Below are 20,381 nucleotides of genomic sequence, written 5' to 3' on the forward strand. Positions count from 1 at the left end.
GGTCCCACGGGTACAACATTGCCTGGTACTGGCCCCAGGTACCCAGCTGAGGCCACGAAGGCAGCCACAGCAGTAGAGAGGGACCCTCCTTCCTCAGGAGGGTGGGGGCTGCAGGTTCTTAGGGAGCACGAAGGATGCCCGCAGAGCTGGAGCCGAGAGCCCGGCCCTGCCTGTCCCCAGGTCCTGCCCGTGCCAGGCAGGCCTTGCTCCAGGCTGCGAGCTACCCAGGTTCAGGAACTGCACCCTGGAGGCCCTGAGTGGGACGTGGCCCTCAGGTGGCCTCTGGCTGGCCTGTAGAAGTGTTAGTTTTTGCAGTTTGAAATCCTTTAGGTGCGACAGGTCCTATCTGCTTGCCACGGTCAGCCCCCATCCCTGCGGGCAGCACCTGTGCCAGCCTGCACGTCCGTCACCGCCTGGCCTCCGAAGGCGCTTGTGTTTGAGCACTCTGCTTTAGCAACTTCGCGGTCTTCACAGAAGCATGACAAACACACCTTGTCAATGGCCTCTCATGGGAAAACTCTAGTGGCCAGTTACGCCAACGACATTTCCGTTTCTTTATCTGCCCAAAGAGCCCCCTCTCCAGCAGGGGTGAGGGCCACTCAGTCATTCAACAGGTAGTGCGGAGACGCTAGTCTTTGTCAGCCCCTGTGCCGGGTGTGGGGTTGACCAGTGAGCCAGGCAGTCCGAGCTCTGCCCTCCTGGCCCTTCCCCCACGTGGCCTTGACAGTGGAGGAAGGTGCAGAGGGCGCGGGGCGGGGCCCGCACGGGCAGCCCTCTGGGCCAGCTGGCACCAAGGAGCCTGGCGACACGCTCAGCCCTTGCCCCATCGCCTCAGCCCAAAGCCAACTGGGTGGGGCCCGTGTGGGTGGTGGAGGAAGTGGCCAGCCAATCCCTCCTCGCGGGCACAGCCAGGTGCACGGGGCACCCTGGCCCAGCCCTGGGCAGCAGCAGCCCCTGGAAGGCTTCCCCAGCCGGCCCGAGCAGCGGCAGGCACGGGGACCTGTCCTGAGGCCTGGCGCCTCCACCCTGCCTCACACAGCCAGGTCCCGTGTCGCCCACAGAGGCCTCGGGGGACTGTCACTTCCCAGAGCTTTTTCCTTCCAACAAGGACCAGGTGGGAGGTGGTCAGGCAGGGGAGTGGCCGTCACAGGACTGGCTGGTGGCCACGCCTGGGGTCAGCCCCAGCTCCCAGCACCCCGAGGCCTCTTGAGTCTGGCTCAGCGGGGTGTCAGGACCCAGCTCAGCACGGGAAGGCCACACCGGCTGTCACGGAGCCCCTCGCTCAGGCTGCTCCCTGGGGCTTCTAAGCCCTCTCAGACCCTCCCACCCCCCAGCCAAAGGCAGCCTCTTCCTGGCTTCTCGGCTTGGGTCTGGGATCTCCTGGGCCAGCTCCTGCCACCCGGCTCCTCCTGCCACCGCAGAGGTCTGGGGGACAGCGTGGACACTACCGCCCTGCACTTGCGGTCCCTACAGCGCCACCTACTGGGCTGCCCGGGGCCTCACGTGTGTTTCCCAGCTTTTCCTCCTCTGTGAACCCTGGCGAGAGCGTGGTGTCCTGGTGTGCCTGTTGACGTGTCTGTGCGTGCCCCTAAGCATGTCCCTGTGTGGCTCTGCGTGTCCTGGTCTGAGTTCTCCTTCCCTCCCCTCCCCACCGTGGGGGTTTCTCAACCCTCCTTGCACCACCCAGTGAGGTGGGAGTCAGAGGTGCTGAGCAGTTAACGGAGGGGTCCTGCCCCGGGTTGTGACCACTCTGTCGTCCATCCGCTTCCCCTTCCGGTCCCTCGACCAGCCCTGTGGACCAGGCAGGGTGGGTGCACCGCCTTTGCTTGGCTCAGACGGGAGAGTGGCTGGTTTCCCGTCACTCACGGCCAGCGCTCGACACCCTGAAGGAGACAGGGCTGAGAGGGACCTCGGGAAGCCCCTCACCCAGCCCCCCATTCCTTTGTACTAAACGGATCTTCCCCCAGATCAGCCCTACTCTCACGGTCTCTGCAAAGCCCTATCATTATGACTACTGTTGTTTAGGTTTGACCATATGAAATTGCCAATATTTGACCATTTTTGATCCACAAGAAAGTCAGTTTTGTGCGGTTCAGTGTGATACTGACTTTCAGTTATATGACATCCATGACACCCCATCCAGCCCAGAGCTAGAACATTCCTGGTGACTTATATCTACTTACGGGCGACTGCCCACCGTCTGCAGATGGGGAAACGGAGGCACAGGGAGCTCAGGGGACCTCCCCAGGCTGTACCGGGAGTGACAGAAGGCTGAGACCCTGCTGACCCATGCCCTTGCCTGGAGCCCCCACCCCTCCCTGGCTGCCAAATCCTTTTCCCTTTCCAGAAGCCACGGCCCGATCTGCTGCACCGCCCGGCTTCCCTGTTAACTGGAATTAACGCAGGCTCCTTCCGTGAGACCGCGCCCGGGCACCCACGCTGAGCCAGGCCGGGCACCCAGACTACACAGCCCAGATGCGGCTCCCACCCACGGTCCAGCCGCGGCAGACGGAGCAGAGCCTGCCACGCAGCAGATGCGCTGCCGAGGTGGCGTTCAGAGAAGGAGGGGAGTGGGGCCTCCTCCAGGAGAGGGGCCAGGGGAGCCCTCTCCGAGGGGGTGACATTTTTAAGCCACCATCTCCTTGCAAGTCCCTTACGTGCCCTCCTTTGCCTTTTCGAATCTCATACTTCTGAGCCATCGTGACCTCTTGGCCCCGTCTGCAGCCTTGGGCCCGGGGAGGTTTCATCACGAGGCTGGCCACTTGCTGTAACTGGAGCACTGGAATCCCTGGGCAGCAGCGCTCGCGGGCTCAGCGAGGCCTGCGCGCCCCGCACCTCCCCGCCTCCCATGCGCCACCTCCAGTTAGTGCGGGCCTTCTGCTTTTCGTATGAGAAATACAAGTTTTGGCATTTGTTTTCCTGGCCTTTGAGAGGTTGGAGCTGTGGAGCGTCTGCGGGCTGTGCCGGCGTCTGTCCGGGCAGGAGGCTCCTGCAGGCAAGGCACAGGTCCCAGGGAGAAAGGGCCAAGCAGGGGACTCCGTGGGGGCCGCTGGCTGCCGGCAGGCGTCCATCAGAGTGGAGCCGGCTGTTGGCCTGGGCGCCTCCTGGGCCTCCCGGGCGGGCAGGGAGGTCCCAGTGCTGGAGGGAGGGCAGGGAGGTCCCAGTGCTGGAGGGAGGGCAGGGAGGTCCCAGTGCTGGAGGGAGGGCAGGGAGGTCCCAGTGCTGGAGGGAGGGCACAGGCCGCGAGACCACGAGGCCGGTGTGAGTGGTTTGCAGCCACGGCTGCGTAAGTGCACGGCAAGCACACGAGGGGGTGGAGTCATCATCCCCATTCCACAGGGGAGGAAACTGAGGCTCGGCGACTGAGCTGAGGGGCACTCAGCTGGCCTCCACCCAGGCACCTGCCCCCGCACTGCCGGCCGCCGCTGCTCGGTGACCTCGGAGGCAGCGAGTGCTCTGCCTGGATCCCTTGGCGGGGGCAGCCGAGCATGGGCCTGTGTGTGCTGCTCCCCGACCTTTGTCCTTGTGTGCGTGGGGGGGGGGTTCTGTCTGAATCCTTCTCCCTCCCTCTCTCCATCCCCCACCCCCGTCTCTGGGACTCAGCCCCACTAGCCTCTTTTTCTCTTTCTGTCTTCATTTTCATGGTCTCCACCTTGTTCCTCTGCCCGCGACTCCTCTGTCTCAGCCTTGATCTCGTCTCTTCACATCTCCGTCCAGCTCTTCCTCCCCCTCCCCCACCTCTGCCTGGTGCCACCCCCCCCCACCCCCGTCTCTCCCTGTATCTCTCTGTCTTTGTCTCTCTTCTCTCTGTCTCTTGCTTACTGTGCGTCTCTGGCTCCTTATTTCCTGCGTTCTCCTTCATACCCGGCCCCGGGTGACGCTCACATTGTCCCACACGGCAGGCAGGGCAAGGGCCTGGCGCCCACCGCCCGGGAAAGCCGGGCTGGCAGACCTGCAGGGACGTGCACGCTGCCACCGTCAGGAGGACCTGGACGAGGGCCCCAGCCTGTGTGTCCGCCCTAGTGTGGGCTGCTGTGTCCACGTGCCTGTGGCCACATTCGCCCTGAGGTGGGGGAGCCCGCCACACCCCCAGTTCCTGTCCCATCATTGACCACAACTGTCCCACGGTCAGCCACACAGGTGGCCCCACTTCCACCCTGTGTCCTCCTGGTCCTCGATGCCTGGCCAGAGTAGGTGCTGTTGGCTCTCAGGGGCCGTGCGGGATCCTCTCCGTGCCGAGAGGAAGGAGCACCTTGGCCACCACGGCCGGGGGTGCCGAACCCCTGCCGAGCCCTCTGGGGGCTGAGCTGGCTGACAGACTCGCTCAGCCTCGGGGGCCCAGAGGCTGGTATCGGCTTTCGTCCTCGCCCGCGCCCCAGCCGCCCCCTTTTGCTGTTGGCATGACAAAATTATTCTTGAGAAACGTGGTTCGGTGAATCACGGCGCTGGGGGCTGCTCTGGCGTCTGCACCTCGGGAGTCTGAGGCCAAGACCCTTCCGAAGCCCCTTCCTCAGAGGCAGACGACGTGACTCGGAGCAGCGGCACCCACCAGGACAGCCCTTGTCACCGGGGCGGAGAGTTAACTTTCTCCCAGGGTGGGGACAGAAAAGCCCCTGCGTGTCTCTGTGCAGAGAGATGGGCACCATCTGAATCCCTGCCATCCTCCGTGCCTTGAAAGGACTCCAAGTTTCCTGAGTTTAAAGGGAAAGAAATGAGTTTCAAGTTGGAAAACTTCATGGGTGTCCGGCACCTCCACGCCGTCCTCCAGCCTCGCGGTCCTGGCGGGGGGTAACTTGAAAGGTGCCCACCGAGGACAGAGGAGCCAGCTCGCCCGAGCCCCGCCTGGGGACAGCCCCGCTCTCATCCACTTTAGAAGCCCCCTTGGAAGCCCCCAGGTAAACCCCCACTTCCTTTATCCCGAGCCTCTTTTTTTGAGGTTTGCCTGCATTTTTGATCTTAACAAGTTTTTTTTTTTTTTTGTCATCTTTGCCAGGGCTTTTACAATGTGATTTCCTTTTATTTTAAAAACCGGTGTCTTTCAAGCCTCGTCTCATCTACGATTGTTTCATGCTTGCAGGTTTCTGGAAGGTTTGGAGCCAGGCCCTGGTGGGCAGCTTCCCGTCTGCTCCTCGCTCTGCTCTTATGCTTGGAAAGGGCTGGGCCTCGGCATGCTGGCCCCACTGCAGCGCCCCTCCGGGGCCTCGGCCACCTCCTGCCCGAGCTCCTACTCCCCACACTGCAGGGAACCTCATGGCGGGAAGCAGGCGACCTGGGTCCCCGCCTCCAGCCACGCGCCGGCAAGTATCTGTACAGTGGAGACAGTAACGGTAACGTAAGGTAACAGCAACACGTGCTTAGTGCGTGCTCACTACAGTGCACGTAATGGCACCGTGAGGTGGTACGTGAAGAGTGCTGGGCACAGTGCCTGGCACCCAGTGCAGACCTAATAAATGGAACCTGTCACGTGGTCTCTCGGACCCCTGCGGGCCTTCCTCTGCCCATCCTGCGTCAGCCACGCGGCCCTCCTGCTCCCACAAAGCGCCAGCCCAGTGGCATGACCCGCCTGGCACTTGCGCAGCTTTGGATCTTTGCTGACCTCGTCCCTTTTCTTGGGACCCTCCCTCACTGCCCCACGTGGAAAGACTTCTCCACCCTCCCAGGCTCACCTTGATGCCACCTACTCAGGGATGCCTTCTTTGCCTCCCAGTCAAAATAAGGATTCAGCACATCCCTTTTGCCCAGATGCAGCGAGTGCCAGCCTGGTCTGGCTTCAGAATCAGAAAGATTCGGATTTGAATCCAATTCTTGGCAGGTGCTAGTTTTCCCATTTCCTATTTGTGCAACCATGGACGTGCTCACTGGGCCACTGAGCCTCAGTTTCCCCCATCTGTAGATGGAGGTGGCTACACTAGTGCTGCGGGAGTGGCTTCCTGTTTCTTACACTCGGAGGCTGTATTTCCAGCCTGGGAAGGTTATGCGCACTCAGCAAATAGCGTACTGTAGATGAATGATCACTGAGTTTACGGAATTCTTACTACTTGGCATAGAAATAGTGCTCCATAAGTGGTAACTTCCTTTATATCATGTGCATTATTATTGAGAAACTCATTTATTCCCTGATTTGTCAACAGATGCAAGGATTGAGTGACTACTGTGTACAGAGTCAGGCCGCAGAGATCTCCAGGGGAGTGAGGGGCACCTGTGTCCTAGCAGAGGTCCACTGGCAAGATGGATCTGCAGGCAGAGTGGTGACGTCCCGTGACATGGCAGCCGCGGGCCTGGCTCAAGGTTCAGAGGCCATATGGAACTTCTCTTGCCAGTCACACTGCAGGACACAGCCTGTGGGCCTGCGCGTGCTGGAGGCCTGTCAAATGCCCCTGGGCGGAAGCCCATCCCTTGGGAGTTGTCCAGGTGAGGCTGCCCCGTACTCAGGCAGCGCCCTGGAGCCAGCTCTCAGTCCTGTCCGGAAGCCTTCCTTTGTGGGATCGGCTGCTCCAGAAAACCCAGAGTGGGCGTGGCTTTGGGGACACAGCCACCCCTTCTCCGCTCCGGCTGTGGCCATGCAGTGGTCTTCCTTCCTGTTGCTTCCTCTTCTCTTTTGTTTTTGTTCATACCTTTACTTCCCCTAGAAAGCAAAACATGGTGAACACATAATTTTGGTGTCCCGCAGAGCAGGGATTTTCAGATGCTTCCTTCGACAGCCAGCTCAGGCCCTTCGACGCCCTGCGACACCACCGGGCCGCCAGGAGCACCTGGGGCCACATGCTATGAAGACTGTGCCCCCGGGACCTGAGGATCTGGGTTTGGAACCTGCCTCTCTTATCAGCCCAGCTTCCCTGGCCCTGCCCGGGCACAGGCCTTTGTCTGCCCCACCCGCAGAGCTTTAGGGCTCCCCGTCCTTCCCGTCATCCAAGCTCACGGTGGGGGTCTCCCACTGTGTGTGCCGTCTCCTCTCCCCGTTGCTGGGCCGAGCATTCCGTTTGCTCATACTCCTTCGGGGAACCATGCACCCCCTCACAGTCCTTGGGCATTAGGTGGGTGGACTCTGTCCCTGACCCCAGGGGTGGGCCATGTGACCCAGAGCTGACCAATTGAGTATTAGGACCCTCTGACCGTATGATTGGCTTATGATGTCCACACAGCCAAAGGGAAGCCCAGTCACCACCAATCCTGGGACTTTTGCTCCATGGACTAGTAGAAGCTCCCCGCTACCCCCTCCACCCCCCCACCCCCGCTGCCCCAGCCATTGGCCATGGAGTGGGGAAGGTGGAAGCTGGTTGCTGGCAGGGACACCATTTGGAGAACTTCTACCCATGAGATGTGGAGGAGGGATGGGGGGAAAGAGAGTTCTTTGTTCAAATCACAGTCCTACCTGCCCCTCGACTTTTCAGTTACATGAGCCAATACATTCTGCATGCGTGTGCACACACACACCCACACACCCACACACGTACACACACCCCTGTCTTTTTTTTTCCCCTTAAGCCACTTGGAATTGGATTTTTCTATTCCCTTGCAATAGAAATATCTAACTACTTGCTGGAATCTCCACTGGATCTGAAATTCTAAGCTCTGGAAGCAGGAAGACAGGTAAATTGGCGCCTTCCACGGTGGGATTCCAAGTCCAGCTGCCTTTTTTGCAAATCGCCCTCTGCCTTTGGCCTAGCCTGTTAGGGAGATGAGGTCTGTGTCCTTATTTGAGCTGAGAGAGAGATACTGCAGAGCCAGAAAGCCCAAACCACCCTCCCTTCTGCTCAGGGGTTAGAGGGCACTCTCCTTGGGTTTTTATTTTGTTTTACCTTTTATTTTTTGCAGATTTACCTTCCTAATTAGGTTTTACTCAGGCAAATATATTAGGATTAGTTTGTAATCCTTGAGCTCACAGAAAGTGAGGGTGGGACGGCCCAGGAGTGGGCTGGGAGCCAGGAGGAGGTGTTTGCTGTGGAAAATCCACAGAGTGGGGTTGCACGTGGATAACAAGACGTGCCTGCACATTAAACGAGTTTCAGATGTATCATTCGTTCACCGTTTAATCCATAGCTATGAATTATTAATTACACACTAGGTGCTGGGGACGCAGTGTGAACAGGGCGGGGCACCTGCCTGCCGGTGCCCATGGCGGGAAGAGATGAGCAAGCCATCTGACGGTGACAGCGTCCCCGGCTCTGGGCCTCTGCCTGGTGCTGAGGACGATCGTGTCCTCGTCTGCAGAGGCTGGGCCTGGCTCTTCCAGGAAGGGGCCTCCCACTCGCCCTTTGCCTGTGTTTGGCCTCCCTTGGTTCCAGCTTTTGCACCCATGCTTCCGGGCCCAGCCACACTTCCTGAAGCCCACCCTCAGAGCCAAGCGGCTGGGTCAGGGCTGGTCCCGGTGGGCCCAGGCTGTGTCAGAGCCAGCATCTTCCTCTCCCAGCCATCCAGAATGGCAAAAGCAGAGCTCACCAGTCCCGATGTCCCCTTTCCTTGTGGTGAGTCCCCTCCGGGTCCTTGGAGTCCTTTCCAGCCAGGATGCACTTCACGAAGCCCTGTGGTTTGGGCAGGAAGAGGGCAAGTGTCACTTCTCCTCTCTTGATGCTCCTTGGCTCCAGGGCAAATGTGTTGTACTTGGGGGGTGGGGGTGCGGAGGGATGGGGTACCGGTAGCTGTGGTCAGGCCCCCAAAGTTGTGGCCACACCCTTCCCTTAGCCATGGCTGCCCGCCCAAGGTGAGGCCCTTTCCGGAACAGAGGGGACCTGCTCCAAGGCGGCACGCGGCACCAGCTCAGCAGAGAAGCATCTCTGCAGTTGCAGACGGCTCCTTCTTAAAGCTCTGCCAGAGCAGCCCTTGAGCTACAGGCTGAGTCCCCGAGGGTGCAGGCCTCATGGGGACACAGCTGAGGGGCCTCTCTGGGACCCCGACTTCTCCCACGGGTAAAGGATGGATTCTACTCTGAAGAACTGGGTGCCACCATCACTGGCCTGGGACCAGAGAGCCTCAGCCGCTGGGCCTGGGGAGGCCTGGGACAGAGCGGTGAGGGGCACGCAGACCGTGCGGGGAGGCAGGGAGCCTTTGCGGGGAATGCCTCCCACGAGGAGACCATGGGGACTGCCCGACCTCCATCTTACCTGTAATCATCACCCACCCAAACGCTCATTACTGGGCCCGGAGCTCTCTGGAAGGTCGTCCGTCCTGAAATGAAAGCCCAGCCTCCTCGGAGCGAGTCAGAAGAAAGGTGCTGATGGCCCATCCTCTCTCATTGAGCGGAGTTTACATCTGTTAGTAAATTTAAATGATGAGTTAAATGGGGTTTAGATGGCACTGCGAGAAGGTATGTCCTCTGCCTAACGACTGCACAGGCCCATTAGCGGTTTCTGGGCTTGTGCACAGGTGCTGCGGGCCGCTCCTCCCTCCCTCCCACCCGGGCCGGGCACCGCAGGGGGCTCAGCCTTGGCGAGGAGGAGCACATGGGCAGTGGTTGTGATGGGAGCTGGGAGGAGGGGGCCTTACAGTCCACCATGCCCCTACTGCCCGTAGCCTCCCTGCCTTCTTCCTCTTCCTCAGCTTGGGGAAGTCTCGTGCTCTCCAGCTAGGAAGGTCCTGGCATGTTTCTGAACCCGACATCCCACATCAGAGCTGGGGAAACTGAGAGTCTCTGGTTTGGGAGGAGGTTGGGGTTCTGTCCTGCTTCCTGCCGAGGTGGGCAGAGTGCACCAGGACGGAGTGGCTCTCTACTCCGGCTGTACATTGGCATCTCCTGGGCCTGCCCAGAGAGTCCAGCCTCACTGGTGGGGCTGAGGCCTGGGCACGGGTTTCTCTTGCAAGTCCCCAGGGGACTCTACGGTATGCCAGGGTTGAGAACCACGGGCTGGCTCCAGGCAGTAGCTCTGACCCGAGTTGATGCTGCTGCCAAAATGACCTGCGTCTGCTCAGCCGCCCCAGCCCAGGGCCACACAGGGGCATTGCCAGCAAGGATACATATTTATGTGGCTCTTGCTTTCGCTAGATACTACAGGACTCTGAGAAACCCCCGCAAACTGCCACCCAACCTTGTCTTGGAACCCTTCAAGCTTGTCTCATGTAAACTCGCAAGCATGTTCATCAGCGACCAAGAGGCGTGAGAAAGGCCTTCCTGCCTGGCTCTGGCGCCTTTCAGGTGTGTCAGAGTTACCTGGCTGCTGCCTCTGGAGGCCAGTCTTGCGCTCCCTGCGCCTCCCCTGGATCCTGCATCTGCCTTGGGCACCATGATGTCAGGGGGACACACCTTGGGCCCTCTGGGTCTGGCTGCCTTCATGGGCTGTCCTTTCTCCTGGCCCCACAGGGGCCTCGGAGCACCCTGCTCAGTGCTGCCGAAGGCGCCCCACACTGCGGAGTCCCCAGACTCTGCGGCACCCTTGCTGTTCCCTGTCCCGTGCCGGACCCCCCAGCAGTGCTGCTTGGTCCCGATGTCTTTTGAGTTTCAGTGAGAACCACACTTTCAGATTTTGCAGAGAATCTCTCCTCTCTCCCAAGGACTTGGAACATGAATCTAGGGGCTGGGGTCAGGACACAAATCTGTACGTGCCGGACACTAGAATCCTGGCCTCTCTCTGCCCCGTGTTCAAAGCTTGGTTATAAAGCTAAGCCGGTCTGCCTGGCTCTCGCTTTAGACGGCATCCTTTTGCAGGAGGCTTCTCAGACCGTCATGCTGGGAGACTCCTGGTGGCCCTGTCCCCTGCCCCCCGCCTTTGATGCCTAGGTAAGTCCTGTTTCCATCAGAAGACATGATTTAGGCTTAAGCTGTCCCTTCAGGGTCCCCGTGTCCTGTTGCAGAGTTCACCTTTGGGAAGCGTTTTGCTATATTCTACGTTGCAGGACAGTTTGCAACTGAGATTAAGCTCTGGGAATCCAGCTTGCATCATTGCCTCCTCTTGCTCTGCTTCCTGGCCCTTCCATCTCTCCCTCCCACCGTCACTGTCAGGCTGGTGTGTGGGCTCACAGGTGGGGACACCTGGGAAGGCAGACGGGCCACTGCCTCCCAGCACACCTTCCCCTCCCGTCTCATTGGCTAGAACAGGGTCACACGCCCACCCTTAAGCCAATGACCGTGAGGGTCACGGGACAACCGTGATTGGCTGGGACCTGCGGGGGCGGCCCATGCTGAGGCTGGGAGGATCGAGCCGGCGCCCCCACGCCGGGCTCTGGGGAGGACGAGGAGTACCCGCGAACACTCCCTCCACACTTTCGCGCACTCACATTCGTTTCCTGAAGCTAGATTACCACTAGCCTGGTGGCTTAAGACAACAGAAATTTATTCTCTCACAGTTTTGGAGGCCAGAAGTCCAAAGTCAAGCTGTCGCAGGGCTGTGCCCCCCTGAATGCTCCGGGGAGCAGTCTGGCCCTCGCCTCTTGCAGCTCCGGTGGCTCCGTGCCCCTGGCTTGCGGCCACGTCACCGTAATCTCTGCCCCTGTCCCTGTGTCTCTCCTCTGGGTGTCTCTTGCAGGGACACTGTCACTGGATTTAGGGTCCACCTTGGTAATCTAGGATGATCTCATGATCCTTAACTTAATTACACCTACAAAGATTGTTTTTCCTAATAAGGTAACAGTCACAGATTCCAGGGGTTGGGACGTGGGATTATCTTTCTTAGGGCCACCGTCCAACCCACTTCAATATTCTTTACTTCTGTCAGCAGAGATGAGGGTGGTGCAGAGGCGGCTCTTGGTAGACAAACAGCAAAACTCCCGAGCGCCCAACAAAGGGGACCACATGAGACCGTGGCAGGCCATACAGGACCTGCTTGGAGGAGGAGGAGGAGGAGGAGGAAGAAAAGTCGTATCTGCTTTTGGGTTTACTTTCCCCACTGTCCCATTTGGTCTTGACTACCTGAGTTTTTCTGTGATTGCAGAAGCCTCCCATTGTGCCTTGCCAGACATCTGAGAGCCGTGAGTGGCTTGCCTGGCATTGAAAAGGAAAAAGTTTCTGGAAGACCCACCTGGGGCTAGAAGCCTTGAAGTTGCTGTGGGTCTGGGGCTTGTGAAGGGAAGCCGAGATGGGGGAGGGCTGGGTGGAGGCAGGGAGCTGGCCCTGAAGGCCAGAGATGGGTCTCCTGAGATCTAGGCCCCTGGCCCCTCGGGTGGGACAGAGTGTGTGTGTGGGGGGGGAGCACATGAGTTGACCACGTGGGGCACTTGGGGTCCTCCAGCGCCCCGAGTGGGAAGCCCCTATTGCTGCTTTTCCTAAGCCCCCAGGCCTGAAAGCTAGAGTCCCAGGGAGAATAAAACAGCCCAGGCAAAAAGGCTCCAAGGCAGTTCAAAGACAGAGAGAGACTGAGGATGAAGTTTTCAAGCCACATCCAAGGGGAGGGCTTTTCATCTGCCAGCCTTTGAATTGGGAATCAAGGCGGGCAAAGTTACTACCAGGTTAAAGTTTAAATGGCACAGAAAGGGGAGACGGGAAGATGAAACGGCGGCCGTCTGGCCAGGGGAACAAAGCCGGAGCCCAGCCCGGGCACCTGGCCGCAGAGGCGCGGAGTTGCGGCAGTCCCGGCCAGGAGGGGCTGGGCTGCCATTGTTCGGCTGAAGATCGGAAGTAATTGAAAGGAAAGGTAAGCCAAGGAGAGGCGCTGGCGTGTGACTGCCTGGGTTGTTAGGAAATAATTTAAAGGGAACAGGCCTATCAAGCAGTTTCTCTTATGGAAATGCCATCATTGAAGAGAAAGCCAGAATGGGGAAGCCTTTTCATTCTTTGAAAGAGTGAGTTTGTTCCCCTCACCGAGTACAGACTTGAGTATCATTTGAAATCCCGTCATTTTGCAAACTTGCTTCACTCCCTAACTGCCTGGGCTGGTGGCCCTCTCCAGAGCCGCGGCGGTTTGGGAAGCCCGGAGCCTGGGAGCCACCACTCGGCTGCGTGTCTGCAGGCTTTGCGCAGAGACCAGACTCCCTTCTTCCTCTGGAAGCCCAGCCCTCGTCTGGCCCCCTCCCTGGGGCTGACTGCAGTCCTTACGTTCAAACTGCCCCTGCTGCTTGGCCAGCTGCCATCGGTGACTTCTGGGGTCCAAGTCACAAACCAGTGAGTTAGCATCCTGCCCTGGAGCACAGGTGCACCTTATGCCCCTACCTTTCTGGATGAAGCGTCCTTGTCCCTAGTGTCTAACTGGACACAGGGGAAAATCCCTGATAATACTGTTCTAATCTTCTGGAGCAAAAGCATGTTCAAAATTGTCAAGAATAATCAAGGACTGTCATGTGCCAGGCAGAATCCAGTGAGCAAGACGCAGGTTCCCTGTGCTTAGGAGCCCGCAGTCCAGCTGAGGGCAATAAACAAGCAATAGCAACACAGACGGATAGGGACCATGACAGAGGCCGGAACGCTAACCTGGTTTGTGGCCATCAGGGACGGCTGGCTGGAGGAGGTGACACTTGGGCTGAGTTGTGAAGATGCATTACCTGTTAGTGACGGAGATGCCACTTCCAGCCAAGATGGAGCAACACGGACCAGATTTACTTTCCTGCCTGAAACAAAGGAAAAACTGGACAAAATACATGACAAGATGGTGTGTAAGACACTGGACATTAAGAAATGAAGGACAGTGTTCCCCGAGAGATGGCAGTCAAATGAGGTGAGCCCTGTGATTTTCTGAGCCTACTGTCTCGGGTGGTTTCCAGGCCACGGCACAAGGAGGGAGAGCCCAGGACAGACCGCAGAGCCCCTGAGTTGAGGACGCAGAGCCAAGAGTCAGGAGGCCAAGCTGGCTAGAGTTTGCAGGACAGAGGGTCTGAGAGGAGAGAGCTGCACTCAGACAGGACTCTGGAGGTCCTGCGTGAGGATTCTGCTGAGTATTTGCGCAGAAAGTCAGCACATGCATGTGAGGAAACGACCTGAGGCTTGAGGATGAACCGTCCAAAGGACAAGAGTGAAAGTATCCGGTGCCCACCCAGGACGTCGTGCCTGTCCGACCAGCCAGACTGGAAGACCTAATAATTCACGGGGTATTGGCCAGAGCACTAGGAAGGTCTCTCCTCAGTAGTGGGGAATAATTAGCCTTGGACTGAATACTACTGTGGTCTGGCCCAGCAAATCTTAAAAATAAGACTCCAAAGGATCAAACTGTTTCCAAAAACTTCAGCTGCATCCAGAACAAAGTTCAAGAATATTTATAGAAATACAAAAATGTCTAGCACCCAGAAAGATAAAATTCATTCTGTCTGGCATCCACTTACAAATCACCAGCGATGCAGAGCAGCAGGAAAACATGACCCGTGATGAAGGGGAAAGTCATTCGGTCAAAACTGACCTAGAACTGGTACAGATGGTAGAAATGGCAGATGAGGACATTGAAGTCGTTCTCATGACTGTATTCCATATGTTTAAAAAGTTAATTAGTAACATGGCTGACATGAAAAAGACCCGATCAAACTATCGGAAATGAAGACTACAATGTCTGAGACTGGAAAATACACCGGAATCATAGGAGATTAGACATTGAGGAAGAAGAGATTGGAAAATTGAAGACATAGCAATAGTAACTATCCAAAATGAAATAAAGAGAGCAAAAAGAATTTTTTAAAAAAGACAATAAAAAGGAATAAGTGAAATATGGGACAATATTCAGTGGCCTAATATACATGTATTTGCAGTGTCTTAAGGAGGAGGGGACAGGAAACATATCTGAAGAAATAGTGGCAAGATCTTTCCAAACTTTATGAGACCTATAAACCCACAGATCCAAGAAGCTCAATGAGCTCCAAGCACAAGAAACATGATGAAAACAGTGGGGCATCACATTTAAGCATCAACAGAACTGTTAATCCAAAATTCTACACCTAGTAAAAATATTTTTCAAAAATGAAGCAAAATAAATATTTTTTCAGACATACGAAAGCTTAAGGACTCCTATTTTAAATGCAAAGATGGCCGGGCGCAATGGCTCACGCCTGTAATCCTAGCACTCTGGGAGGCCGAGGCGGGTGGATCGCTCGAGGTCAGGAGTTCGAGACCAGCCTGAGCAAGAGTGAGACCCCCGTCTCTACTAAAAATAGAAAGAAATTATTTGGCCAACTAAAATATATATAGAAAAAATTAGCTGGGCATGGTGGTGCATGCCTGTAGTCCCAGCTACTCGGGAGGCTGAGGCAGCAGGATTGCATAAGCCCAGGAGTTTGAGGTTGCTGTAAGCTAGGCTGACGCCATGGGACTCACTCTAGCCTGGGCAACAAAGCGAGACTTTGTCTCAAAAAAAAAAATAAATTAAATAAATAAATAAATAAATGCAAAGACACAAAACAAGGTTAAAAGTAAAAGGATGTAAAAAAGTATACTATGCTAACACTAATCACAAGGAAGTAGACAAGGTAGATATCAGACCCAAGAATGTTACTGGTATAATATATAATAATACAGGGGCAATTATGATAATAAAATTATGTGATAATAATAATACATCAATACATCAAGAGAATGTAACAACCCTAAATTTTGATATAGCTATTAACAGAGATTCAAAAAACATGAAGGAAAAAATTAATATGGACTGCAAGAGAAATAGACAAATCTACAATTATGGTCAGAGATTTTAGTACCCTTCCCTCAATAATTAATAGAACATAGACAGAAAATCAGTAGGGGCATGGAAGATCTGAACAACTCTCTCAACCAACTTGACCTGATTGACATTTATAAAACATTCCCCCAACAATAGCAGAACACACATTTTTTGCAAGTACACATGGACCATTGGGGAAGATAGACCTTATTCTGGGTCTTAAAATGAGTCTCAATAAATTTAAAAGGATTTAAGCCATATAGTGTATTTTCTGACTACAATGGAATTAAATTAGAAATGAATAACAGCTCTTTGAAAAGACCCCAAATATTTGGAAACAAAATGACACATTTCTACATAACCCTTGGGTCAAAGAGAAATCAAAAGGGAAAAATAGAAAGTATTTTTAACTGAGTGAAAGTGATAATACACAATATCAAAATTTGTGGAATGTCTCTAAAGCTGTACTTAGAAGGAAATTTATATACTAAATACTTATATTATTATTATTTTTTTTTTGAGACAGCCTTGCTCTGTTGCCCAGGCTACAGTGCTGTGGCGTCAGCCTAGCTCACAGTAACCTCAGACTCCTGGACTCAAGTGATCCTCCTGCCTCAGCCTCCCGAGTAGCTGGGACTACAGGCTGGGACTACGCACCACCATGCTCGGCTAATTTTTTTCTGTTTTTAGTTGTTTGGCTAATTTCTTTCTATTTTTAGTACAAACGGGGGTCTCACTCTTGCTCAGGCTGGTCTCGAACTCCCAACCTCAAACAATCCACCCGCCTCGACCTCCCAGAGTGCTAGGATTACAGGAGTGAGCCACTGCGCCCAGACTTAAATGCTTATATTAGAAAGGTCTCAAATTAATGATCTCATCTTTTACCTTTAAAAACTAGAAATAGAAGGACAAATTAAACTAAAAGTAATCAGAATAAAGGAAATAAGAAAGATCAGAGTAGAAATCAATGAAATAAAAAATAGAAAAACAACAGAGAAAATCAATGAAGCCAAAATCTAGTTCTTTGAGAAAATCAGTAAAAATGGTAGACCTCTAGCCAGACTGAACAAAAGAGAGAAGACAGAAATCACCAAAATCAGCAATGAGAGAGTTGATAGCATTACAGAATATATAGATACTAAAAGGGTAAGAATGGAAAATTATGAACACTTATTTCTCTGTCACAAATGCAACACCTTAGATGAAATGGACAAAATCCTTGAAAGTCACAAACTACCAAATCTCATCCAAGAAGAAATAGATAACTCAAATAACTCCATATGTATTAAAATAATTGAATTTGTAATTAAAAACTTTCCCACAAAGAAAATTTCAGGCCAAGGTGGTGACTTCACTTGTGAATTCTATCAACCATTTAAAAAATAAATAACACCAATTCTACAAAAGCTCTTCCAGAAATTGAAGAAGGGGGTTATTTCCACCTCATCCTACAAGGCCTGCATTTCCCTGACATCAAACCAGACAAAGGCATTACAGGAAAAAAAGCTATAGACCAATATCTTTCATGAACACAGATGCAAAAATTTTAAACAAAATTTTAGGAAATCAAATCCAATAACATATAAAGAGGATAAAATATCATGACTAAAGTGGTTTTGCATTTTGAAATTAATCAATACAGTCCATCATATTCACAAACTAGGACAGAAAAACTGTATGATCACTTTAGTAGACACAGAAAAAGCATTTGATGAAATTCAATATCCAATCATGATTTTAAAAAAATGCAAGAAATTAGGAACAGAAAAGAACTTTAACCTGAAAAACTTACAGGTAACATCATACTTAACGGTGAAAATTTAAATGCTTCCTAAGGGCCAAGACAGGATGTGATTTCTCATTGCTTCCATTCAATATTGTACTGGAGGTTCCAGCCAGGGAACTATGAGAAAAAGAATGAGAGAGAGAGAGAGAGAGAAAGGAAAAGAGAAAGAGAGAAAGAAAGAGAAAGAAAAAAAATTTTTATTTGCAGACAACATGGTTGTCTATATAGAAAATCAGATGAACTCTGTAAAACAGCCACTAGAACTAATGAGGATGTTTTAGCAGGGTTGCAGGAGACAAAATCAATATACAGCATCAATTGTATTTTTATACACTGGCAAGAAACAATCAGAAATTAAAATTTAGAATACCATTTACAGTAGTCTCAAAAAATAGGAAATACTTAGGGATAAATCTGAGAAAAGATGCGCAAGATCTATACATTGAAAAATACAACACATTGCTGAGAGAAATTTAAAAGGATCTAAATAAATAGAGATATGCCTCGTTCATGGGTCAGAAGACTCAATATTTTTACGATGTCAGTTCTTCCCAAATTTATCTACAGATTCAAAGCAATCCCAATCAAAATCCTGTAGGATTTTCTTGTTGAAGATTCTCTGATCCATTTGGAAATGTAAAGGGAGTCAGAATAGCCAAAACAAGTTTGAAAAAGACAAAGTTGAGGATTAATACTGTCTGATTTCAAGACTTAGAATAAAGCCATAGTAATTAGGAGAGTGGTACTGCTGTAAAGACAGAGAAAGACATGAACAGAGAACCCAGAAATAGGGCCCCCTCTGTATATGTGGACAAATGATTTTTTTGACAAAGGTGCAAAGCTGATTAAGTGAGAAAAGATAGTTGTTTTAAGAAACAGTGCTGGAATGACTGGGTATCCATATGCAAATGAACAGACTCTGATTCATACCTTGCACTTAAAGAATTTAATACAAGATGGATTATAAGCCTAAATATAAAATATAAAGCCATAAAATTTCCCGAAGAACAAAAGGATAAAATCTTTTTGACCTTAGATTAGGCAAAGATTTCTTAGAAACAATGCCAAAACTATAAACCCTAAAAGAAAAAAAAAATCGATAAATTAGACTTCCTTAAAACTTATGCTCTTTGAAAGAGACCATTAGAAGAATGAAAAGAAACCACAGAATTTGATAAAGTATTTTCAATTATCTATTTGATAAGAGTTGTTTCTAGAACATATAAAGAACTTCCAAAATTCAACAATAAGAAAACAAATAAACCAATAGAAAATGGCAAAGGATTTAAACAGACACTTCACCAAAGTAGCTATATGAATGTCAAAGAAACACATGAAAAGGTGCTCAACCTCATTAGTCATTAGCAAAATGCAAATTGAGATCACAGTGAGCTACCACTAATCACCTATATTAGAATGGTTAAAATTAAGAAGACTGACCAAGTGTTGGTGAGGATGTGGAAAAATTAGAACTCTCTCTTATACTGCTGATATGAAAAACAGTTTGGTGGTTTTTTAAAAATTGTATGTTTAAAAATTCCAACACACGATCCAGCCATTCCACTCCTAGGTACTTACCAAAAGAGAGGAAAACATATGTCCATCCAAAAACTTGTGCATGAATGTTTGCAACAACTTTATTTTTAATAGCTACAAACTGTCAACGACCTAAATATCCGTTAACAGGTGACTGGATAAACAGATTGTGCTGTACCCACACGATGGAATATTACTTAGTAAAACAAAGAAATGAACTGTCCATACACACAACGACCTGGATGAATCTCAAAATAAGTGCTAGTGAAAGAAGGCAGACCTAAGCAGCGTGTGCGTCACACGACTCAACATACACAAAACCCGAGAAGGTGCGCTCTAATCCACGGAGACACAAAGCCAGCTGAGCAGTGGTTGCTTGGGTGTGGGGACAGGGAGAGAGTGGGAGGGATTACAGAGAATCAGGAGGAAATTTGGGGGTGATGGCCAGGTTCACTTCCTTTACTGTGTTGATGGTTTCACAGGTGTTCCCCTGTGTCAAAACTTGCCGTGTGTGCAATTCATGGTGTGTAAATTATACTTCAATAGAGCTGTTAAGAAAAAGAAGAAGGTAGTGAGGGAGGAAAGAGGAGGCGCACAGAGATGAGGTCCCTGCAAAGCCCCAGAGGGAAAGAAGTGGGGGTCCCTGGGCTGGCTGGAGAGCAGGGCGTGAAATGGGGAGCTGGGAGCCAGGAAGCTGGTTATTGGTCCCTGTGTTCTGTGCTCCACTCAAAAGTCTCTGGGGAGCTTTGGAGAGTGCCCAGGCCGGGCCTGCTGCAATCTTGGTTTTTCCTGCCCCTACAGGCTCCTGTAACACTCAGCCCCTCCATGCAGATGTTCAAATGAGCCTCATCTCGGAGGTGGGGGCTCAGGATAGTTAGGTGAGACCTGAAAGGAGGAGGCTGAGATCAGCTGGGAGAAGGAGAAGATGGCAGGTGCCCAGGGCCATGAGGCCAGCGGCTGGATGGGGTGGCCTCAGGGGGCAGGGAGAGGGGCCCCAGAACCTCCCTGTAGCCCAGAAGGGGACCTGTGTTGATTCACAAAAGGCAACGTGCAGAAAATTTGTTGAGCAGAGTCCATTTTGCTAAATGGACCGTCAGACACACGTCTCAGACTCTGTCCAGCAGAGTTCTCAGCGGCCATTGTTAGTCTGAAGGCCAGGCGGGGAGACAGAGTTTTGGGACAGCCTGTGTATTTGCATGCAGAAACAGGGGCAGAGACTGGGGTGAGGGAACGAAAACTTCCAAAAACATCCCTCAGTAGCTGGGTCAGCTAGTTATTTGGTGAACTGGTTTTCTGCAAATTGGCTTTTGGCAAACTGATTTCTGCAAAGCAGTTTTCTGCTTCTCCTGGGAAGACAAGTGTCGATGCAACTCCCCAAGGGAGGCAGAAGTCACGCGGCCACCACTGAGGCCAGAGGACGTTTTTATGGGCAGTGTTGGGTGTTGTGTGTTGAGCCCGCCGGGGGCCCAAGCTGTGCTGGGGTTGCCCAGTGAAGGTGGGGAGAGAAATAAAGGACCACGCAGGATCTTCCGCGAGGACGTGCAGACAAGAAAGCCGGA

This window comes from Eulemur rufifrons, chromosome 23, assembly GCF_041146395.1.
Source record: "Eulemur rufifrons isolate Redbay chromosome 23, OSU_ERuf_1, whole genome shotgun sequence".
Classification (NCBI taxonomy): domain Eukaryota; kingdom Metazoa; phylum Chordata; class Mammalia; order Primates; family Lemuridae; genus Eulemur; species Eulemur rufifrons.